The sequence below is a fragment of the Trichechus manatus genome, unplaced genomic scaffold (genome assembly GCF_000243295.1).
Source record: "Trichechus manatus latirostris isolate Lorelei unplaced genomic scaffold, TriManLat1.0 scaffold00002, whole genome shotgun sequence".
In the NCBI taxonomy this organism is placed as follows: domain Eukaryota; kingdom Metazoa; phylum Chordata; class Mammalia; order Sirenia; family Trichechidae; genus Trichechus; species Trichechus manatus.
Window position 1 is genome coordinate 43,098,884 of NW_004443938.1, and position 25,196 is coordinate 43,124,079.

At 39.6% G+C, this 25,196-nt stretch overlaps 1 protein-coding gene across 1 annotated transcript in view; it reads left to right on the forward strand.

The window, feature by feature from the left end:
• Positions 1–1,848: 1,848 nt before the first annotated feature.
• The window catches only part of EPB41L2 (erythrocyte membrane protein band 4.1 like 2), a 261,978-nt gene continuing 238,630 nt past the window's right edge, over positions 1,849–25,196 (forward strand). Inside the window, exon 1 of the mRNA XM_023727906.1 lies at positions 1,849–1,951. The gene's annotated coding sequence lies outside the window, so the exon portion shown is untranslated. The remainder of the gene's footprint in view (positions 1,952–25,196) is intronic.

Sequence of the window (25,196 nt, forward strand, 5' to 3'; positions counted from 1 at the left end):
TAAAATTATGACTTTACTTACATTATTAGTTTGCATTAGCATTTTAAAGTGGCTTCATCAGAGGTGGTTCAAGGTTTTATGGGTCTTAAAGCTTATATGGGGATAGCGATGGTTCACTAGTAGAATTCTTGCCTTCAATGCAGAAGACCTGGTTCAGTTCCCAGCCAATAAACCTCATGCACAGACATCACCCATCCATCAGTGGAGGTTTGCATGTTGCTATGATGCTGAACAGGTTTCAGAAGAACCTCCAGACTAAGATGAACTGGAAAGAAAGGCCTGATGATCTACTTCCAAAGATTAGCCAATGAAAATCCTATGGATCACAATGGTCCGATCCACCAATCATGGGGATGGCGCTGGTAGCATTTCGTTCCATTGTGTATGGGGTTGCCATGAGTTGGGGGATGATTCAATAGCAGCTAACAACAACAAAGGTTATATAATTTTAATGACCCTCCTTAAAAAATAATAATATAAAAAATTACAAGTAGAAAGTTATTTTCAAGCCTTGTGCAAATGAGGGGCTAGAAGCTTAAGCTTCATTAGTTTTATTGTAAATTTACCTCTAGGTTCATAATAGTTTCTCATGAAGTTTCCAGGTCTTCTTCACCAGAACTCCTATCTAATCAGGTTTCCACTATGTATTAGTGTTCCTTATTAAATTTGAATTGTGTACTCAGCATATGGGATTGTGAGGATTAATTTATGAGGGATTTAGAACAATGGCTAACATAAAATGAACAATAAGTGTTAGCTATTATTATTTTTATTACTAAAAGAATCTTAGCAAATAATTCATCTTTTGACTTTTAATTTTCTCTTTGATGTAACAGAGATAATACCTGCTCTGCCTTTTTCATAGAGTTATTGTGAGAATCAAATGATAAATATGTGAATGTTGTTTTGTAAACTGAAAAGCATCATACACATACAAGGCATTGTTACTCAGGTTTCATTTGACATTGTTGACTTTATAAAAGGTTAAGTTTAGGAAAGAAAAGAAGACCTGAAAGGGTCGAACTGGTTCACTAAAAACTTCAGTAGAGGTGGGAAGATGCTGGAGGCAATAAGCTGAACACCGCATTTGAAATGAAATGTTAAGATGAAATAAGTAGAATTATACAAGAGAAAAGAACTGGGAGGTTATTGTGTGTGTGCATATGTTTGTGGCTTTCTACCATTTGGCCTTTACCTGGGTCTCCAGCCTCTTCTTCAGCTACGTCGTGCTCTGTAATCCGGGCTCCCAGGTCTCTGACTGGAGAAATCCTATTTACACTTTGGGTTCAGTATGAAGGCCTCTCTTCCATGGGGTTTCCCCAAACCCTCCCGGGAGTCCTGCAGGAAGAATAAATGGCTCCTTTTCAATGCCCTCTTGGTGAAAGCACTTCCACTGTAGACTGAAGGGGACGTAGTTTCCCTTATCTGTAAGGGCTGGCCTCATGTTTGCCACCGAATAGGCGCTCAATAAACGTCTAGTCAATGAAGGCACTTTGAAAAAATAACTTTTAAAAGTTGAGAGAGCATTTAAGGATAGGATTCGCAGGTAAGACAGACCTGCAGACAAGGTATTAACTGTTATCATCTGAGGGGGAGGAACGTCCTTCCAGCTGGGGGCACCAAGCGACCGCGCGTGGAGAATCCCGCGGAAGACCCGCCCCATGCTAGCGCGGGGCGTGGCCTGATCACCGGGGGGTGTGGCCTGAGGCGCAGGGGCGCGGCGCGACCCGTGGGGGTTTCCGCGCCGGGAGCGCGTCCGGCGGGGGAGGCGGGAGGGGCTTCCGCCGCAAGGGGGCGGGGCTGACGCGCAGAATACTCTGACGGCCCCAGCCAGGGAATTTCAACTTGAAACCTAGAGGAGGGAGGAGGCAGGCGCGGCAGCCTGGCGGCTGGGGCTGAAGCGGGACGGGTCCCTGCGGCGGCGAGCTAGCTCCTGAGGTGCGGCGTCGGGGTAAGGAGGCGTGCGGATTGCAGAATGGCGGGTCCGGGGCGGCGGAGCTTGGGCCGAGCGATTCGTTCCTGCTGAGCTGCAGGGGCGGCTCTGATTTCCCCTCGGGCTGCAGCTGGGAAGCTGATCCTGGGCAGGAAGCGGTGGCGGGACGGTCCCACCGGGGTGGGGGGGAAGGGCGGCCGGCTTTGGGATTTTCTACGACTATCTCCCGCCTCTTTCTTTGCCTCTCTGCCGGACTTAACTCTTACTCTGAGGTCCGGGTCCTGTTGGTCCAGGCCAGATCCCCGCTTCCCCGCCCCGCTGCCGCTTTCCTCTGCCCAGGCGCTGGGGCCGCCGCGTCTCGTCGGAGCCGGGAGGGATGGGGGAATGGTGAGGACCGCGCCAGCCTTGCCTGGGTGCCGTCGCCTCTGGGTCACGCGTCCAGGCCCCCGCGGAGCAGCAGGAGAGGTATCCTGCTCCATCCCCGGCGCGGGCCGCGGCGCGCGAGCTGCACCCGGGATGGAGCGGCCGCCTGCCCTCGGCGCCTAGCGGTGTGCGCGGGGGCTCCGGAGCTTGCTGCCTCGGCGTCCCTTTCAGGAGGATTATTTTTGGAGGGGAAACGCCGGCGAGAACGTCGCGTCTTCGAGGCCCGCGTCGGCCCCGGATGCACGTTTGTGGGCGGCATGGGCCCCCCGCGCGCGTGGGGACGGCAGGGAGCCGGGCAAGGACGATGTCTGGGGTCGGCGGCATCTGCACCCCTAGCTCACGCGCGGCGCAGGTCCAGCCCGGCGTCAGCTCGCGCCCGCGTCCCCCGCTGCAGCTTGAGCAGTCTGGGAGCACGACAGATGCGAGGAGGGACGCACGTTTTGTACTCTGATCGTTCCAATTCCGACACCCTGTGCATATCGCCACAGATGGCTTGTTTTTCTCCTGGGATGGGGGCGAAGGGTTGGGAGCGTTTTCAGGTGAGTCGCAGGAGAAGACGGCTAGGAAAACCTAAGGGAGAGGGAAGGGTAGGAATCGTTGCTCCGGGCACTGGCTCCTGAGTGTCCGGGCGACCCCCATCCCCAGCCGGAGACGCTGCCCCAGGTTGCCGGGATGAGTGCGGAGGGACGTCAATCATTATACTTCTCGGTATCGCTGACCTCCCCGGAGGTCAAGTTTTTTTTGTGACGCTAGAAGAACTCCCGCCTAGAGTCTATTATTTTCGGGAGGGGTCTCTGTACTGACCTAGGACGCCTTTCGTTTGAATTCCCCGTGACCACAACAGCTGCCCCTGCTTCTAAGAGCCCTGGGTGGTGGAATCTAGAGGAGCTCTTTTCTGAATCACATCTTTTCCTCAGTTTCTTGAACTCCTTGTATTTGAAACGGCATGTGTGTGCCGGGCGTCTTGTTCCTCTTGGTACTGCTATTTAAGCTTTTTAATGGCTTTCACAGTGTGTCTTCATTCCTCTATTTTCCTCCGTTACCTTTTAATTTTTCCCCTTGTTTTTGTTTTTCTCTAACCAGAATCCATATCCGTTTATAATGCTGTATAGAGAATTAGCATTTTAGTCGGTGTCCTATCATATTTCCCCTTGTGTTTTGCCCTTGAGGGAAACTGAGTCAATTTCTTGGCTGCCGGCAGTGTGTGTATTCAGAATTCTGAGGCTTTAAACAGATTTTACTGGGAAACGAATAGGCTTAATCCTATTCAGTTTCCATTTGCAGGCTCACTACTGTGAGAAATTACTGGATTGCTGTTGCAGCCCCTAATGGGGCTGCATTGCAATGCAATCTGGAATTGTGATAAGGGCCAAATGAGTACATCCATCAGCCTGCGAGTTTGGAGACAACTTTTAAAGAGCTAGGCTGTATCACCTGTCAGAGCTCGAGTTATCATTCTTATAATTCAGTTTGAGAGCCACTGTCAGACATCAGATATCTTACTCTTTGGAGGTTATTGGAGAACTGTACAATTGGTAGTGACTTGGAACAATGCTGTGAATTTAGGACTAATTTAATCGTACTCTGTCTCCCTCACTTCTTGGGCAGAATTCCCACTGAAGTCAGTAGTGGTCTTGTGTGCAGAAGGACTGCTGAGAACAAGAGGCTGCTCATTTAGAGTAATGGGAGGGGGCTGTTTCTTGCCTTTTAAAACACCCCCTTTCAAGACGTAGCCAGCCATAACAGTTCTTTAATCTTTTACCTCTAGTTGAAGTAGTTAGATCCCTGAGAGAAAAATGTGTGGATGAGTTGAGCAATCAACCTCAGAATCTTGAGCTATATCTATATTGGATGAGGCTCGCTTAAAAAGATTAAAAGTGATTAAAAAAAAAATCATCACTTAACAAAGCTAGAATTTCAGCAAAATTATTACTAACGTGTGAAAAAAAACTGCTATATAATATTTTGCAGCAACTGGATATGTATTTTTTAAATCAAATTTTATTCCAAATAAAAAGAAGCAAATTTGCAGATTTAGGGGAGGAATCTGAACAGAGGCCCACCAAAAAATAATTGCAAATTTAGGAAATCCAGATAACTCTTCCTATACTTTGAGACAGAACTTTTAGTACAGTTTAGCACATGTATGTATGTGTTTCTTAGGTGTTAGTGACTATCTGGGCTCATCATTAGATTTGGAAGTTTCCAAGTTAGCCTTGTGCTCATCTGGGTTGGTGAGCTTGTTAGGTCCTTTGCTTCTAAACTTGAAGTTCTTGTGGTTTACCCTTTTCAAATTACCAGTTCGAAAGTATTAAGTTTAGAAAGCCTATCCAGTCCCCAGAATCTAAAAATAGATTTTTGAAAATCAGAACCACGTCCACATGTACTACCCAACCACTTGCTTTCAACTAAAAATATTGTAGAGAAGACAAAGCAGTTCTTGATCAAAATATTTATTGGTTACTCTGTAATTAGTAATATTGTATAGTTATGTTTAACATCAGATTTTGCTTTGAATCACCACTCTTAATATTACTGTGGCTGGAGAACTACAAAGGTTGTATCGTTGCCATTTTATTTTTGAATGTGGGGTTTATATTTTATATAGCGAAATGCTAAATATTTTTGAAGTTTTGACTTTGTCTCTTCTTTGAACTGAAGCAGTCTGATTACAAGCTATGTGTGGACTATTTGAAAAGTATAAATTACTAATATTTTTATAAGGGAATAAAATAGTTTATAGTGATCAATACTACCGAGAGTCACATTTGCATTTATAAAATCTGTATTGTTTACTTTGAGAAAACAAAGGAAATCTGCCTACTGCCCCCACCCCACCTTTATTTAGAAAAATTTCCAGTGGCCTTGTTTGTTTTCCAGATTCAAAATTACTGTACCTAACCACTGGGTACTCTTACAGACTTAAAAGCCTCAAGTAAATGTTTATGCTGGCTTCAGTAGTCAGCCAATACTAGCCAAACCCTAATTTACCACCTTTTTATAGAATTCTGGAATCTCAGGGTTGGACCTTTAGAAGTCAGCAAATCCACTGTCAGCCCTTTTCTCCTCCCTGCAACACTTGAACACGTCCCGCCTCTTTGCAAGGCCTGAGTTAACAGAAGATTTGTATATGATTCCCCCACAGATTCCAGACAGAGCATCCTTTGGGAATACCATGTTTTGGCACAAACCAGTAACTTGATAGTTATAAGATTTCTATCATTCCTCTGCTTGGGTGCAATGCCTTAGACTAAAATGTAAAACGGAGTTAATGCTTGCTGGTGTCATTAAGTGTAGAGGAATGGACTCCAGGTTAGCTATTAATACTACAGCTATTTAGAAGTTACTTTAGAGATTATAGATATGCCAAAAATGAAAGAAATACATATTTTTTAATATCAGCAAGAAATAACTGATAGTTGAAACAGAGTTTTTTTAAAATAAAATATGTGTGTGTATGTGAGAATATATATATTTCCTGTCTGAAGCAACTACACATTGTACTAAATAATGTTTGATGAATTAATTCATTGTACCTTTTTATAATGTATTGGAGTTCCTTTTAGTTTGAGTTGACTTTGTAGGAATTGATAATGCTTCACGTAGAGAGAAGGGGATTACTTTTCTTACCCCTGGATATTGTTTCCCTTTGTTAATGTGGTTGGCCTGAGGTCTCTGTAGGTTTCTTAAATGCACGTTTTTCATGTCTAGAAGAGGAGATAATCTATACATTATTTCCTAAATACCTAGTGTTTGGGGTAGTGATTATTTTAATGGCAGTTTCAGTGGTTTTCTGAATTTTCTCATTATTTAAGTAATGTCTCTTACCCCTTGATATAGAAATAGGCTTTATGTGGCCTACTAGTACATTCATACTGCTTCCGGATTTTTTTCAAAGATTGAAATCAGGTAGTTTCTTTTTTGTTGTTGTTGTGTGCCATCGAGTCAATTCTGACCCATAGTGACCCTGTATGATAAAGTAGAACTTCTCCATAGGGCTTCCTAGGCTGTAATCTTTATGGGAGCAGATCTATACATCTTTTCTCCCACAGAGCTGCTGGTATGTTTGAACTGCCAGCCTTTTGGTGAGCAGCCAAGCGCTTAACCATTGCACCACCAAGGCTCCTTTTCATATTTTTAGTGACTGTTAAAATGGAAATATGTTTTCACTTAAAAGATATTTTGGTATTCTTCCACTTTAGCATATTAGAGTCATAAAGGTCTAAATGTATATGCATGTATCCCAAATAATCTTTATGATAATATGGAATAAAAATGAGGAATAAGAAGCCTTTTTAAATTTAATCTGAGAGAGGTATTTTAAGTAAAGTTCTGCTTTATGTAGCCAGGCTGCAGTTTTACATATATAACTAAGTCCAGCATCCTGGGGATGGTTTTAGTCCTTTTCAGGTTAGGACCCAGAGGGTGTGGAAAGGGTTCCAAAGTGATTTTGTTAATGTTATCTGTAGGACCTAATTGCCTAAGTCAGGTAGGGAAGTGCGCCGTTCTAAACTAAATCCTTCATGCTACAACTGAAATGTCAAGTTCTTTTTGTTTTGCTTTTTTTTTTTTTTAAGGGCTCGCTGTCAACCTTCCTGAACAAATTTTTAGGTACTTAAAGACTTATGTTACCCTTCAATTGCCTTTTTCCAGGATAACTGCTGTTTTAAATGTCTGATTATCAACTCTAATCATCTTTTTCAACCTCCACAGTTTGGTTTCCAGACCTCCTTATGCTCTTAAAAGTTGGTGCCACCATTGGTGCCACCACCATATAACAACAGTGCTGAATTTAATCATAATTTTCAGAGTTTCCTACATTTACCAGTGTATGTACACATCCCTCACCACTCATCTGTCAGTTTGTTGTACTGTGGTGGCTTGTGTGTTGCTGTGATGCTGGAAGCTATGCCACCGGTATTTCAAATGCCAGCAGGGTCACCCAGGGTAGACAGGTTTCAGAGGAGCATTCAGACTAAGAAAGACTGAGAAGAAGGACCTGGCAATCTACTTCTGAAAAAACTGGCCAGTGAAAGCCCTATGAATAGCAGTGGGACATTGTCAGATATAGTGCTGGAAGATGAGTCCCTCAGGTTGGAGGGCACCCAATACGACTAGGGAAGAGCCGCCTCCTCAAAGTAGAGTTGACCCTAATAATGTGAATGGAGTAAAACTTTAGGGACCTTCATTTGCTGATGTGGCAAGGCTCAAAATGAAAAAAAAATTCCATTAATAATCGGAACATGGGATGTACGAAGTACGAATATAGGAAAATTGGAAGTTGTCAAAAATGAAATGGAACATGTGAAGATTGATACCCTAGGCATTAGTGAGCTGAAATGGACTGGTACTGGCCATTTTGAATTGATAATCATATGATCTGCTGTGCTGGGAATGACAGATTGAAGAGGAACAGTGTCACATTCATCGTCAAAAAGAACATTTCAAGATTTCATCCTGCAGTACAATGCCGTCAGTCATAGGATAATATCCATATGCCTATATAAAGAAGACTAGTTAATACGACTATTCAAATTTATGCACCAACCACTAATGCCAAAGCTGAAGAAACTGAAGATTTTTAACCTTCTGCAGTCTGAAATTGATCAAACATGCACTGAAGATGCATTGATAATTATTGGTGATTGGAATGTGAAAGTTAGAAACACAGAAGAAGGATCAGTAGTTGGAAAATATAGCCTTGGTGATAGAAATGAAGCAGGGGATTGTATGATACAATTTTGCAAATACCATTTTTCAGCAACATAAATGGCAGCTGTACACATGGACCTTGCCGGATGGAATACACAGGAATCAAATTGACTACATCTGTGGAAAGAGATGATGGAGAAGCTCAATATCATCAGTCAGAATGAGGCCAGGGGCTGACTAAGGAATAGACCATCAATTGCTCATATGCAAATTCAGGTTGAAGCTGAAGAAAATTAAAACAAGTCCACGAGAGCCAAAGTAGGACCTTGAATATATCCCACCTGACTTTGGAGACTATCTCAAGAATAGATATGATGCGTTGAACACTAATGACCGAAGACCCGATGAGTTGTGTAATGAAATCAAGGACATCATATATGAAGAAAGCAAGAGGCCATTAGAAAGACAGGAAAGAAAGAAAAGACCAAAATGAATATCAGAAGAGACTCTGAAACTTGCTCTTGAATGTAGAGTAGCTAAAGCGAATGGAAGAAATGATGAAGTAAATGAGTTGAACAGAAGATTTGAAAGCGCGGCTCACGGAGACAAAGTAAAAGTATTATAATGAAATGTGCAAAGACCTGTAGTTAGAAAACCAAAAGGGAAGAACACCCTCGGCATTTCTCAAGCTGAAAGAACTGAAGAAAAACTTCAAGCCTCGAGTTGCAGTAGTGAAGGATTCTATGAGCAAAATGTTGAACGACACAGGAAGCATCAAAAAAAGATGGAAGGAATACACAGTCACCGAGCCAAAAAGAATTGGTCGACGTTCACCCATTTCAGGGAGATAACATATGATTAAGAACTGATGGTATTGAAGAAAGAAGTTTAAGTGGCACTGAAGGCATTGGCGAAAAACAAGTCTCCAGAAATTGACGGAATACCAATTGAGACATTTCACCAAACGGATGCAATGCTGGAAAATGATATTCGAAAAATTCTATCATACGATCCCCTGCTTCATTTCTATCACCAAGGCTATATTTTCCAACTTCTGATCCTTCTTCTGTGTTTCTAACTTTCACATTCCAAATTTCTTACCTATGCAAAGAAATTTGGAAGATGGCCACCTGGTCAACTGACTGGAAGAGATCCATGTTTGTGCCCATTCCTAAGAAAGGTGATTGAACAGAATGCAGAAATTATCGGAAAATATCATTAATATCATATGCAAGTAAAATTTTGCTGAAGATAATTCGAGAATGATTACAGCACCACGTCAACAGAGAACTGCCAGAAATTCAAGCTGGATTCAGAAGAGGACGTGGAATGAGGAAATCATTGCTGATGTCAGATGGATCTTGGCTGAAAACAGAGAATACCAGAAAGATGTCATGGATTGAATTAATGTCCCCCCTAAAAATGTGTGTATCAGTTTGGTTGGGCCGTGATTCCCAGTATTGTGTGGTTGTCCTGCATTTGTGATTGTAGTTTTATGTTAAAGAGGATTAGGGTGGGATTGTAACACCACCCTTAACCAGGTCACATCCCTGATCCAATGTAAAGGGAGTTTCCCTGGGGTGTGGGCTGCATCACCTTTTATCTCTCAAGAGAGAAAAAGGAAAGGAAAGTGATCAGAGAGGAGGGACATCATACCACCAAAAAAGCAGTGCTGGGATCAGAGCGGTTCCTTTGGACCCGGGGTCCTTGCGCAGAGAAGCTCCTAGTCTGGGGGAAGATTGATGAGAAGGCCGACAGAGAAGAAGCCTTCCCCTGGAGCTGACACCCTAAATTTGGACTTTTAGCCTACTTTACTATGAAAATATAAATTTCTCTTCGTTAAAGCCGTCCACTTCTGGTATTTCTGTTATAGCAGCACTAGATGACTAAGACAGATGTTTACCTGTGTTTTATTGATTATGCAATGGCGTTCGACTATGTGGATCATAATAAATCATGGATAACATTGCAGAGAATGGGAATTCAGAACACTTAATTGTGCTCATGCAGAACCTCTACATAGACCAAGAGGCAGTCATTCGAACACGACAAGGGGATACTATGTGGTTTAATATCAGAAAAGGTGTGCGGCTGGGTTATATCCTTTCACCATACTTATTCAGTCTGTATGCTGAGCAAATAATTCCAGAAGGTGGACTGTGTGCAAAAGAATTACAACCTGCGATATGCAGATGACACAACCTTGCATGCTGAAAGTGAAGAGGCCTTGAAGTACTTACTGATGAAAATCAAAGAGTACAGCCTTCAGTATGGATTACATTTTAACATAAAGAAAACAGAAATCTCACAACTAGACCAATAAGCAACATCATGATAAATGGAGAAAAGATTTCAGTTGTCAGGGATTTCATTTTACTTGGATCCACAGTCAACGCCCATGAAAGCAGCAGTCAAGACATCAAAAGATGCATTGCTTTGGGCAAATATGCTGCCAAAGACATCTTTTAAGTGTTATAAAGCAAAGATGTCACTTTGAGGACTAGTGTGCACCTGTTCTAAGCCATGGTATTTTCAATCGCCTCATGGGCAAGTGAAAGCTGGACAATGAATAAGGAAAACCGAACAACAGTTGATGCCTTTAAATTATGATGTTGGCGAAGAATATTGAATATAGAATGGACCGCCGGAAGAACGAACAAATCTGTCTTGTAAGAATTACAGCCAGAATGATCCTTAAAAGGGAGGATGGTGAGACTTTGTCCCATGTACTTTAGATGTGTTATCAGGAGGCACTAGTCCCTGGAGAAGGCCATTAGGCTTGGTAAAGTAGAGGATCAGTGAAAAAGAGGAAGAGCCTCAACAAGATGAACTGGCACAGTAGCTGCAGCAGTGGGCTCAAACAGCAACAATTGTGAAGGTGGTGCAAGACTGGGCAGTGTTTTGTTCTGTTGTACATCGGGTCACTATGAGTGGCAACTTCCACAGTATGTAACAACAATGTATACGCCCCAGTAGCTTGAAGACATTAAATTAAAATGTAATTACAGTCTAACATAACTCTTAGGTTCTTTTCCTTTTTGTCCAAACAGGCTACTTGTTTTTTCATCTTAGATTCATCCATCTCAAGGGTCAGAAAGGAGCTTGGAGATCATTTAACTTAGACTGTTGACCTGAGTTGGGTAGTGGGGTTAGCCCGGAAAGCTGCCCATTGTGGGCCTCAGGGGTCCGTAAACTGTCTTAGTCTTTAAGCGTTTTGTGTGTGTGCGTGTGTGTGTGTGTGTGTGAGATTTTTGGGAGCCGTGTTTGGAGGAATTTTGGGAAGTAGAAAAGGCTGAGAACTGCTGATCTAGTTGAGTTGTTTCTTTTGAGATTAGGAAATCTTACTCTCTTTTTTTGATTTTGTTTTCAATTTACCCTATTGCACTTTTGTAATTGTTTTTTCCTTTTCCGTGATAGTGGTTATTTTCATTTAATTGAATTCTTTTTGTTGACCCCTTTTACGCAATTGTCAAGGTTAAATTGAGTTCTGTTATCATCTTAGCCACTTACATTCTTAAGTGTGAATTTAATGAGTGTGTTTTTATTTCCTCACAAGTTTGTTTGATGGAAGTACTGATTAGAAGGGATCAGTAAGAAGGCCTCCCTTTTGGGTGCTGGTTAGACTGCCACTTACAATAGTCGGTAAATTATTTCTCAAAGCCTCAGTTTCCTTATCAGTAGGATGGGGTTAATAATCATATCTAGCTCATAGAGTTATGTGAGAATTAAATGAGCTTCACTTAGTGCCTGGCATCTGTGAAAATTGTTAGGTTAAGAAAAGATGTACTGGGTTGTTTGAGAATATGTGGTAAACAGCTTTTTTGCAATAGTCAGGAAAAATTATCTGTGTGGAAGTACGGCCTTTGATATGAAACTGTAATTTCCTATGCTGACCGCAAGTTAAACCACTTACTAACAATTTCGGTACGGTATCTCTAGAATTTTTGAACTTTTAGAAAACTTTGTCCTAGCAAACTTCTCCATCCTTTTTGGTAGTACATAATAGATCATGTATATGGCAAAGCTATTTGGATCTAGTTTCAATAACCCAGGGTGAATGTAGTCTTTTTTGTTATGCCACTAACCAAAACCAACCAAACGCGTTGCTGTTGAGTCGATTCCGACTCATAGCGACCCTATAGGACAGAGTAGAACTGCCCCATAGAGTTATAGAGTTTCTAAGGGGCGCCTGGTGGATTTGAACTGCTCACCTTATGGTTAGCAGCTGTAGCTCTAAACTACTATACCACCAGGGTTATGTTACTAGAGGTAACTAATTCTGAGTGTAAAATTTGTATGTATGTGCCTTATTATAATTTTTTGTTATAACTTCAGTAAGTTTGCTGAAGAAGACTATTAGTGATTGAAATTTTTATTAATGATGCTTAAACCTCTGCATGTAGCATTAAAATGTTTTATAAATCTGGTACACTTCCTTTTATGTGTGGAATAGACCTGCAGACATATTTTCCCCCAACATAGTGTTTTAACTTTAAAGTAGTTGACTACGTAAAGTAATCAAGAGGCTTCACATAAATATATTTTAGGCCTTTCTTGCAAGATTGGAAGCTCTTGGTTTCTTTATTTTCATAACCATCAGCTAGAGCTTAGGATCTCCTGCTCCCTTTTTTACATGGATCATCCCCTCTTTCCTTTGCCTCAGTCTCTTCCACTTCCTTATGTCTTACCTCTAGACCATTTCATTCATTTGGATTAGATATCTGGCTCTTTTAGACTATTGAGTTCGCACCTCCTTTACTAAATATCAATTGAAAGATGCAAACAAGCTTGGATCCATATGTCCTTAAAGTAGGTGTTCCTAGCTGTGGGGCTTTTCCACCTCTGGGGCCGGCAGTCATTACCTGCCTCTCCCTTTGTGAATACTGACCTTTGGGTCACTGTCAAGAGTCATAGTTCATGAGTCCCATTAATCAGTGCCTGGCACTCAGTAGGCTCTCAATAATATGTGGAAGGAATGTTGTTTCTAGTTTCCTCCTAGACTTCATGACTCATTGCTCATAGACAGATTTGCAGGTTTTCTGAAGCGCCTAGTGTTAGATTCCAGCAGCTCACAGCTGTACTATATTTACATGTTATTTATAAGGATTCTTTTATAAGGGTTTTTTTTTTCCTCCCCATTTCATCGTTTGTGTTTCTCTAGAAGATAAGTACTCTTTTGTAAACATAACTGCAATACCATCATCATATTTGAAAATTTTAAGACTAGTTTTTTTTTTTAAATAATTTTTTTTGTTGAAAATACACAGTGGAATATATACCAATTCAACATTTTCTAGATATACAATTTATTGACACTGATGACATTTTTCAAGTTGTGCAGTCATTCTCACCCTCCTTTTCTGAAATGCTCCTCCCACATTAACATGAACTCACTGCCCCCTAAGCTTCCTATCTAACCTTTTTAGTTGCTGAAGACCAGTTTCTTAATATCATCAGATACCAATTGCTGGTTAAGCTGTTGCCTCAGAATGACAAGCAGCGCTAAGACTGCTGGAATGAAGACTTTACTGTCTGATCTGTTTGGGTCATACACACAAACTTACACAGTGTTGGCTATTGAAAACTTTTGTTATTATTTATAGAAGGTAAACAGTAAACAAGAACAGATTACTTATAGAAAGCAAACAATAAACAACAGGAACAGATTTGAGGTAAATCGATCCTCTCCACCCCTTCGAGTGCCCCACTTGAGTGCCCCACTTGTCTCTAAATAACATGACTTCTTGTTTCTTGATTTTTCTATTTTAGATAATAGTACTTATTCAGTGTTTACCTTGGAAGATGGAGTTAGCCTCTTTTATCACTTGCTTATTCTTCTTCCTATACACAGACTCACAATCCCCTCCCCATTCTCCATATGTATTTATATATATGCAACAGCTGAGCAATGTAAAGTGGTTTAGTTGCATGCACTTTCTTTTACAACTTTCTGTTTTATCCTGAAGCTAATTGCCTTATATTATTTTCTCATTTGCTTAGTTTTCTTTGTCCTCATCCTTAATTTAGCCCTAAATTATGTTGAAAACTATAAAATTCTTCCCAGTAGGGTGAAACAGGAAGTAATCTCTCAGTTCAGTTTTGTTTTTCTTTTTTTCTTGGACACATCCTTCCTGGGCCGTGCATCTTCCTGCACCAGTTACTTCTAGATCTGCTGTGTAGCTGTATCCCGGGATTCCATCCTGGGAATTATCTCTCTTCTGGGCTGTATACCTGTTTTCTTGGCTTCACTCTTCTTTAAATGAGCACATCCTCCAGCAGTTTCCCAGGAAAGTGTAAATGGAAGGTGATTTTCTTAAGACCTTGAATGTCTTAAAATACCTTTTCCACTCTCAATTTGATTGTTATGGTTTGGTTGGGTGAAGAATTTTAAGTTCTTGAAAATTTTTCCTCAGAATTTTGACGACATTACTCCTTGGTATTCTAGCATCCCATTTTTGCTGTTGAGACGTCTGATGCAATTCTAGTTTTTACTTTTGTATGTGTGGCTGGTTTGTTCTCTTAAGAAGTTTCAGGATTTTCTCTTTGAACTTGGTGTTTTGCAATTTCATGATGGTGTGCCTTGGTTTAGATCTTTTTTCATTTACTATGCACTCAGTGGGCACTTTCAACTTGCAAATTCTTGTCTTCTGAAATTTTCGTCTATTCTTTGATAATTTTCCACTCTGTGTTCTGTGCTTTTTCTGGAACTCCTGTTATTTGGATGTTTACTTTCCTAGATTGACCCTCTGATTTTGTTACTTTTTTTCTGTCTCCAATACAAACTCCTTGGCTGTTTTCTTCTGCTTTTTGGGAAATTTCTTCAATATTTTCTTCCAATCCCTCTACAAAAGTTTTTATTTTTTCTATTTTCCAAGCTTGATCCTTGGTCACTGAAATTTTCTTTTGAATAATGGCCTTTTCTTTTTTCATGAATGTAGTATCTCCAGACCTGCCCTTCTTAATGTCCCTTTGTACTTATTTTCCCTCTTCCTGGAATGTTCTTCTCTCAGATGCCTTGCTTCTTTAAGTCCTTCAGGTCTTTGCCTTCCATCATCATTTTTTTAAAACTACAGCCCCACTCTTTCCCCTACCCTAGCATGCCCTTCTCTTTCTTCCATAGTATGTATTTGTTACCATCTGATACACTATACATTTTACTTTTTGTTTATTGACTCTGCCAGGAATGAAGCTCTCAAATACTAGCTGAAAGGCTGACAGTTTGAACTCACCCAGAAGCGCCTCAGGAGTCGGGTCTGGCGATCTACTTTTGAAACGTCACAACGTTGAAAAACCTATGGAGCAGCTCTACTCTGCACACGTGGTGTTCCCATGAATCGGAATCGACTCGATGGCAACTAACAACAACATTAGTTTCTGGGGGGCTGCTGTGACAAAGTACCACAAACTGGATGGTTTATAAGATTAGAAATTGTTTCTGGAGTTCTAGAAGCTAGAAGTCCAAATCAGTGTGTCAGCAGGGCTGTGCTCCCTCAAAAGTTTCTAGGGGAAGACCCTTTCTTGTTGCTCTCAGCTTTTGGTAGCTTCAGGAGTTCCTTGGTTTGTATATACATCTTTACATGGCTGTCCTTCCTCTGTTTATCTCTGTCTCTTCTCTAATGACACTACTCAGATTGTATTAGGACCCACCCTATCCCAGTATCATTAGATATTGTCTTAACTGATAACATCTTCAAAGATCCTGTTACCAAACAAGGTCACCCTCACAGGTACCTGGGGGTTAAAACTTCAACATACCTTTTTGGGGGACACAATTCAGTCCATAACCTTTGTGGAATATAAGCGCTATGAAAGCAGATATTTTTGCCTATTTGGTTTATTCCAGTACTCTCATTGCCTAGAACAGTGCATGGCACGTAATAGGTACTGTGAAAATATTTGTTGACAGAGTTATTGAACCTCCCTATTTTTTCTGTGAAAGCATTGGTGGTTCAGTAGTGGAATTCTCAACTTCCATGGGGGAGACCCAGGTTTGATTCCTGGCCAGTGCACTTCATTGTGCAGCCAACCACTACCTGCCCCTCAGTCGAGTCTCACCGGTTGCTAGGATTCTGAACAGGTTTTGTTGGAGCTTCCAGACTAAGACAGACTAGGTAGAAAGCCTGATGATCTACTTTTGAAAATTAGCCATTGAAAACCATATGGATCACAACAGCCGATCCCCAACTGATCATGGGGATGTAGTGTAGCACCGGGCAGCCTTTTGTTCCATTGTGCATAGGGTTGCCGTGAGACTTCACAGCAGCTAACATTTTCTGTATAGCACCTCACTTCTGCCGTCTCTGTCTGGGATCCCTGAGCTTAGAGCCTTTCTTTAACTTCTCTAGAGTAAACTTCCTGTCTTCCACCTGCAGAGGTTTGGAGAGAGGAATTGTGTATGTGTTTTAAATGTTCTTTACTTACTTTCAATCAGTCCTTTTTTTTTAGCTCTACCTCTTTCCCCAGCCCTCAGAGGGGTACCTGGAACCTCCAATTCTAAGGCTCTTTGGGCTTTTCCAACAAGCAGCGTGCTTCTTGTAGGCCCCTACCAGGATAGGAATTCAGGTTTCAGTTTGCTTTGCTTTGCTAAGTCAGTTACTTTATACATCTGCTTTCCATCTTCTAATATTCGGTTGACATATCTTATCCACTGGCCTGTCCCCTCTTTTTTGTGGGTTTGTACCTTTTTAAATTTACTTAACTGTCATTTTGGGAGGGAGCAGAAATAACCTCATGTTCAATCCACCGTATTTAGGATTTTAAATTGATAAAAAAAAAAATTCCCAAGATTACTGAGGTACTCCCATTTGGTAAGAACTGGGACCATAATAAAATTCGTTCCTTTTCTTCCATGTCAGAGGATGGGTCAAACTTTAGTTATTGAGAGAAGCCAAGATAGAAGACTTAAAAGGCTATTGAGTCAGCATCTGTGGGTGGATATGTCATCACATCAAACAAGAAGGTGGCTCCTAGAAAGAGTTATTGAACATTTTTTTCTGTGGTATTTCGAAGATTAGTTCAGTACAATCTCTTACAAGTCTTAAAAAAAAAAACACTTGAACTAGATTTAAAAATACACCGTAAAAACACATTAGACAAATAGATATCAGAAATGACAAACATATTTTAGAGTTTACTGAGTATCTTAGTTTGTCTGTCTTTAGACTGACCCATGGTTGGCATACATAAATTTGAATATTCTTTGAAGGTTGATTTGGTGATTAAAGTACTCTTTGAACTCATGTGGGTTCTATTAAATACTGATATAGTAAAATGTTTCATTACTATGGTGTAAATAGAAATGAGATTTATGATAATTTGAGGGCACAAATGTTAGATATTTTTGCGATGGGTTTTGGGAAGATGAAACAAAAATGGAGGTTCTGAATAAGGTAAGGTGAGGGTCAGTAGTGACTGAGATATGAGGAAGAGCTAAAAGCTCAGGAGAGCATGTGATTGGTGTTGGTTATGTTGCCCTTGGGTTTTAGAGATTTATAAATCCAAATTCTGTATTTAATAATGTAGATGATGTTGTAGACAATAAATAAGGACAGTAGTTCCCCATAGTGTGGTGGTATGTTAAATGATTTCAGATGGTACACAGAGGAATCTTCTTGCTTTACTAGTTAATAAATATATATGTCAGTTTGTATCAGAAAAATATACAAGTACCTCAAAACTGTGATTTTATTGATATTTCTTAGCATAAAGCTAAAATAGGTAACTATTAAATAATAATGTAAGTACTATAGGATTTGTCAAAAATCATAAAAGTAGATGTGTGAATAACTGAAGTTTGAGAAACACTGTACAGGTTCTTAATAAGATTTCTTCAGTCAAGCTGCTTTTATATATTTTTCCTTTCTCCTAATATATAACCATATAAAACTGTATACACTGGTTATGGCATTGATTTCTAAATGGCTTTCTAAAAAAATAGTACTATTGTCATTAAAAAAAATTTGTATTCTTTTCAAAATAAATTCTTAGGACATTTTCTAATATGAATCTTAAAACAATTCTCTGCCATAGGTCTGGCAAGTAAGAAAAGTGAGTCAGGAAGAGGTGAAACGTATCCAAAGTCATTCAGCAATTTAGTGATGGAGCTTCAGGCACAACTATTCCCTCTACACTATGCTCTTTTGCTGTTAATGGGGTTGCCAATTGAAGTTTTCTTGGAGAACCTAGGAAATCTGCCAAGTTTTTTAGTTAAGGGCTGTCCTATAGCTTTTATATATTTCTCTCTTGAGCCCTGAAGGTAGTCAGAGCTAGATCTTCCAAAAATAGTCCGATAAATGTGTGAACATTTTGAAATACTATTGAAAAAACAAGAAAGTAGAAGTCCTATGGGATTTTTGGAAAATTATGCCAAATGCTTTCACAAGTATTTGAAAAGTGAATGTGACAGTGGTCATATGCTAGACAGTGGTTCATATTCAGGTTTCGTTTTTGGAGCCCATTTTTATTGCGATAATTTTTTAGTTTTCCCCAGTGCTCTCTCTTCTGCTTTTACGACTCTGGTAGAAAGCTGCTAAAAGAACATCTTCCTTGAACATTTTTCATTTACCCACTTCTCTTAAAGAAAAAAAGGAAGACCTTTTTTTCCCCCTGCTTTTAAATTAAGTGGATAAATATTGGGCATAAGAAAGGTTAGAGTGCCAGATAAAGAGTGGGGTCTGTCCACTGACAAAGGAACCAAGAGTTTATCCATGAGCTTGTAACCAAACTGTTTTTGGATCTTAGCCATTAAAGTCAACATCAGTAAAGCTTGCCTCTTAATTTTCTTTAGGCCAAGATTGTCTGTTTTAAATTATACACATATGGGAATGTGAATACATTCATCTTTCCCCACCTCCCCACCCCAAAACAGAAAAATAAAGGTATGTGAAAATATTCTTAACTTCTGCAGCCCTGCAGTGAAGAGCCATAGTTGTGGGGCTGCATATGTAGTGCAGATGTGACTCCAACTTTTCTCCTAATTGAGGCCAGTTCACTTTCATTCTCAGTGGTGCAAGCTTAAGTTGAAAGACTTGAGAGTGATTCTAGAACAATCTGTAGATTGGTCCTATGTGTTCTTTGCTCTTTGCAGCACACATGATAGCAGTGAATGATAATGTGGCTCTTATTTAGGAATTTTAATTTGTTAGACTTTTAAAGCCATTTTTTTAAAATTGTATTTGATTATCTATTGAAGTGGTTTTTTGGAAGAGAGATTGTGCCATTGTAAGTTAGAGAAAAGTGTTTTTCTTTTTCAAACTTTTTGCTATGGAAAATTTAAAATATATTCAGAAAAAGTAGTATAATGAATCCCATGTACCCCCACCCAACTTCAACATTATCAGCACATGGCTGATCTTGCTTCATCTGTATTTCCCTTCCACTCTGACACTCCCCTCCCCAGTTCAAATTATTGTGAAACAGGTAACAAATTCCAGGTATCATAATTTCATTTGTAAATAAGTAAGCTCTTTTCCTCTTTTCCCCTTTTTGTCATGTACTTCCTGGTCTCCAAAATAAAGTTCATGTTGATGACTAATTTTATAGAATTACAGAAATAAATTAATTATGACATATTTGGTTGTCTTGTTTTTGGAATAAATATGTGAACATTGCTTTGGTCACTGAAAGCAGTAATACCTAAATGCAACCTTGTGAACGTAGGGAGTGCTTTAGCCATTGCTCCCAAACAAGCAAAACAAAAACACAACAAAAAATCCCTAACAATTTCTAAACCAAATCTAAACTGATCTTGAAATTGTGGGATATTCTTAAGCAATTTTGATGTTCTATAAATTTTTCTCCATGGTTCTTGCCTATGGTTTTAGTAAGATTTTATTGGTTTTAGATATTTCTTCCTTTTAGTTCTTTCTTTCTCTCCTTATCTCTTTTTCTTTCTCTCTCTCCCTCCCTTCCTTCATTCCTTTCTTCCTTCTTCCCTTCTCTCTCTCTTTTTTAAAATTCACATTTTAAGATTCTAGACTTTTGTTGCATATTGCAAAATAACCTTGAGGACAGATTTTACAAATTTACACTACTAACAACAGTATATTTCGTTTATTTGATTGCTAGTGAACAATCTCCATGTTTTTCATATGTTTATCAACCTTCTGTAATAGTACTTTTAAAAATCATTTGAGTCTTCTGTTTTATGTCCTCTGGGTCAAATTAGAGTAGAATGAGTTAGAGAGATCTGTCATTTTGAGAACTATTGCTGTCTGTGCCTTTTATATTAGACTTCATCTTCTTTAACCTTTTTTGTGCCTTTTGAATGTTGTTTTTGTTAGTTGCCCTCGAGTTGATTCCAACTCCTGGCAACCCCTAAAATACTCTCCTTATCCACTTGACTCCTGGGGCATTCATATTCTACTAAGCCCCTAAAACTTAAGCCTCTAAACTTAACTTTGTGTATATGTTGTGAAGCAAGAATATAGAGAGACTCCTCTTTCGTTGCAAAGCCGTAGTTTAATGGCACTATGTTGGAACTAGACCAAGTCAAGCATTTTTTTTTTTTTTTTAAATTTACTGACTGAATTTTAGTGGGACTACAGTTATTATAAAATAAAGGCAGTCTGCCATGTGTATGGTTCTGTCTGCCTTAAACACTGATCATGTACTAGTTTAGAAATCATTAGGTAAGACATTGGCATTGTAGATGAGGCTGACAGTCACTTAGTAGTTGAAGTGCTTTTCCTGATTAATAGAATTTTTTATGTGGGAGATGGTTTATGTTTTAATTTGTATTATTACTTAAAATGTAATTTTTTTGGTAGAGACATTGTTGAATTAGAAAATATTAGTAATAAATAGATAGTACTCTTTTAATGTTTAATATGTGCCAAATACTGTTCTTTAAGCACTTTTATATGTTAATCCTCATAGTAACCCTTTGCAATAGGTGCTGTTTTCCTAGGTTTGCCTGATGAGAAAACTGAGGCACTGTAAGATTAAATAACTTGATCAGGGTCACTTAGCTCATTAATGGCAGATAGGGATTTGAACCCAGGTTGTCTGGTTCTGGAAATTCTGGTGGCGTAGTGGTTAAGAGCTACAGTTGCTAACCAAAAGGTCAACAGCTTGAATTCACCAGGCGCTCCTTGGAAACCCTGTCGGGCAGTTCTGCTATCCTTTAGGGTTGCTATGAGTTGGAATCAACTCGACAGCAATGGGTTTTTTCATTTTGTGTGTTCCAGGGCCTACAGTTATAACTACTGTCCTGTATTTACTCCTAAGAATATATAAACTCCTTCTAACTTTGTTCCTGCTTGTATTCTCCTCCCCAGAGGTGACTATCTTGAACCGGAAGTCAATACTACGCTATTTCATTAGGGTATGATTTGGTCACTGGAGGGTAGTTTCCATTCTGAAACTTGAAAGTAGTTAATGAGATTCTACTCATGCTTCTTTATAAATAGGAAAGGGGGAAAGTGGAAATGTGTAGAAAGTAAGATGGTAACTACTCACATCTGCTTTCTTCCACTTTAAAAAACAAACCAACAAATGAACAAAAATCACGGAATGTGGAGTCAGTCTAATATGTCACAATAGGAGTTGCTGAAGCCCATGATTCAGACAGAGTACCAGAATTTTTGTCTTCAGTTGAGGACCTGGAACTTGGCAGGTATATTACTGGAACATTGGCTACCATTATGCATTTCTGCAAAGTATAGGAGTTTGTCCTGAGTCTATAGTAATTGGAATTTTAACAAATCAGGTACCTGATACTTTTTTAGTTATTTATTTCTCTGAAAGGAGCAGAGGATGGAAAGAAAATTGCTAACTGAGGCAACTAAGAGAGGTCCTGGTGCTGAGGGAAGAACTCTAGTCCCAAAGTTCCAGCCACAGTCCACCAGTTACTAAGTGTGACACGGGGCAAATGATGTTGGTTCTTGTGCCTTCTGTTTTCTCTTAAGTGGTCTGGATGTCTTGAAAATAAGTCCTGATTAATATAAGATGTTGTTTGTGGCTTATTAATTTGTGCCTGTTTTTGTGGGAAAGTGATTTAAAATGCCCTTTTTCATAGGAAAAGCATAGACATATGATTTTGGCAAAATAATAATGATTTTCATTGTATCTTTATAACAACTTTAGGGGAAAAACTAGTTAGTGGAGGACTGTGGTGGTGTTTGTTACTAAAATTTTAACCTCGATTATCTCCTACTCAATACATTTTTGCTGGTGAATTTTATGGTGACAAACAAGGACTGCTGATCAGACTTACAGATTTCACAGAAATTTTGGGGGAAGCCTAATAAATTGTATAAAAATTATTTTCGTAGCTACAAAATAGGTTGAAATAAAGAAGGTGAAATTTGTTGGACTCTCTACCAGGTGCCTCCAATTTAACAGGTGTGACCTGAGCTCATTGTAGTTTCCCTTTAGCCTGTTCTTTGTTACCTCCTGGGTAATGGCCACTTAGTCACCTAAGCCAGAAACCTGGGGAGCATTCTTAAATTCTGTCTTCCTCATCCTCCACATCTGGTTCTGATTCGTAGTCTTAAAATTTCAAATGTAGCTATTATTTATTTTCTGATTCAGGTCTATTTACAGCAGGAGCCCTGGTGGTACAGTGGTTAAGACCTTGGCTGCTAACCAAAAGGTCGGCAGCCTGAATCCGCCAGTTGCTCCTTGGAAACCCTATTGGGCAGTTCTACTGTGTCCATAGAGTCACTATAGGGTTGCTCTGAGTCAGAATCGATTCGAAGGCAGCACGTTTGGTTGTTTTGGTTTATATCCCGATTCCCTCTAATCTGTTCTACACTTTGCCAGCAGACCTTCCAAAGGACATCGATTGTAGGATTTGGCCCTTGAAATTTTCTTGCTTCATCTCCAGTATCCCTCTCTTCACTCTCACTTCACTTATACCTGACTATTCTTAGCTTTGCAGATGTGCCATGGTTTTCATATTCACTTGTTTGCTGGCCTGTAGGATCCAGCTGAAGGGCTGCTTTTCTAGATGAATCTGTCTTTCAAATCTCTTCTTACCACCATGTGGAGTAGATTATTCCTTCCTTGGTGTCACCACTGTATAGTAAAAGTTCTCTAAATCAGTCTCCATTTAATGGATAATATGGATTGATTGACACTCTTTATCCCCCTGTTAAACATATTGACCGATGTGCATAGCATGTGCATAGCACACTGAAAACTCAGGCAAGGCCCTCTCACCTTTGCTCCTACCAGGTTACATTTAATGCCTACCAAGAGCCAGCTGGGTTTGTTCTGCAAGCTGTGTATGGTGGTTATACTTGGTATTGTGATTATGTTTTTGAAATAAGTGTTATGTAGACTGATGACATGACTGCTAAAAGAGAAGTGTTCTCATGGAGCTTGGGACAAATATTGAAAATCTAGAAACATCCTTCACTCAAATGGCACTGCAAGTGTCTTAAGTTCTCATTACACTTTAAGAAAACTGAAAATTGTAGGTGGTACGTTATGAACATGATGATTTATGTAAGAATGACAGCATGGAACTCTAGTCAGTGGACTAAAACTCAAAGAAAGCACCTTGGCCCAACAATAAAAGCTCGGTGATTTTATTATATATACCAAGCATATATACTCATATGCCTAAATTGAAATAAGATGCTTAACACATGTCCTTTTTCATGGTACTCAGTTTTAACTTTTTTAGTTAACCAGGAATTGTGTTAAATGTTTATGCGTACTAATTCAATTAATCTTTCAGCAGAAATAGGTATTGGTATTTAACCCTAAGAGAAGGAAGTCTTAGAGAAATTTATTTGGCCGCAGCTAAAAGCTAAGACCACCATCCGTCAGTTTGTCATACTGTGGTGGCTTGCATGGTGCTGTGATGCTGGAAGCTATGCCACCAGTATTTCAAATATCAGCAGGGTCACCCATGCTGGACAGATTTCAGCAGAGCTTCCAGACTAAGACTAGAAAGAAAGGACTGGCGATCTGCTTCTGAAAATTAGCCAGTGAAAACCCTGTGGATCACAACAGAAGGTTGTCTGCTATAATTCTAGAAGATGAGCCCCTAGGTTGGAAAGCATTCAAAATATACAGTGGCCACAACAATGGGTTCAAACGTAACAACGATCATGAAGATTGCACAGGATTGGGCCACATTTTGTTCTGTTATACTTAAAGTTGTCATGAGTTGCATCTGACTCGACGGTAACTAACAACAACAACAACAACAAAAGCTAAGAATGGAATAGTCCAGATTGAAACCCAGGAGTCCTGCTCTTCATGTCTGAGTTATCCTGCCTCCTTCTATTGGTTTTATGTTCCAGCTGTTTGCTTTTGCATCTTCTCCTGTATTGGACAGAGAGCTTTTTGAGGGCAGAGACTTACTACATTCCTTTATATGCCATAAATAACTAAAAATTTTTAAATATATGAAATATTTTTTGTAGAATGTGGGCTGTTGATTATTCTGTGTTGACCTGGAATATTTTGTTCATTAAGGGTTTTAGACACTACTATACTATACTATATATGTATTTGTATACGTATTTGTTCAATAAAAATGAATGGAAGCTTTTGACAAACTGAAGCTATGTCCATGGAAGGGTGACTGGAATGTTGAGGTGAGGAAAAACTATTAGTGCTGTTAAAAGAACTGAAGGAATAAGACTTGCTGGGGTGGGCAGCTTTTGAGCACTGGCATTCAACTTTTTGAACAAGACCCTCTGTAAGAAATACATTTTATATCTTGACCCTTTACTCAATATGGGAATGTTTGTGTGTATATGTGAATGAAAGAAACAAGTTTCATAAATTCTTAGCCTTACTGTGTACAGGGCACTCTGAGATTTTCTTTACTGTTTAATAGTAATAATAATAAAATGCCAATCAGTGATACACTAACTTGATTTCACAACCCACCACTGGACCTATGTTTGGAAAACACTCTGTGGATAAAGCTAAGAGGTTTGGAAGAGTGATGTTTTCTACTTGTTATAAGAAGAACTTTTTAACATTTGGAGCAGGTGGAGAATGTAATGTGCTGCCCTTGGAGGGAGTGTTTCCCAAGGTTTGAAGCACCCAGACCAGAGGCTGATAATCACCTGTTGGAAGGTGGGTGGGAGATGAGTGGAGATTCACTGGGTGGAAGATGGGACTTTGTAACTACCAAGATGTCTTCCAAGTCTAATGTACCTTATGATTCTCATACTGTGACTTGCTGAAATTTTAAGATGATTAAAGTTTTTTAAAGATGAAA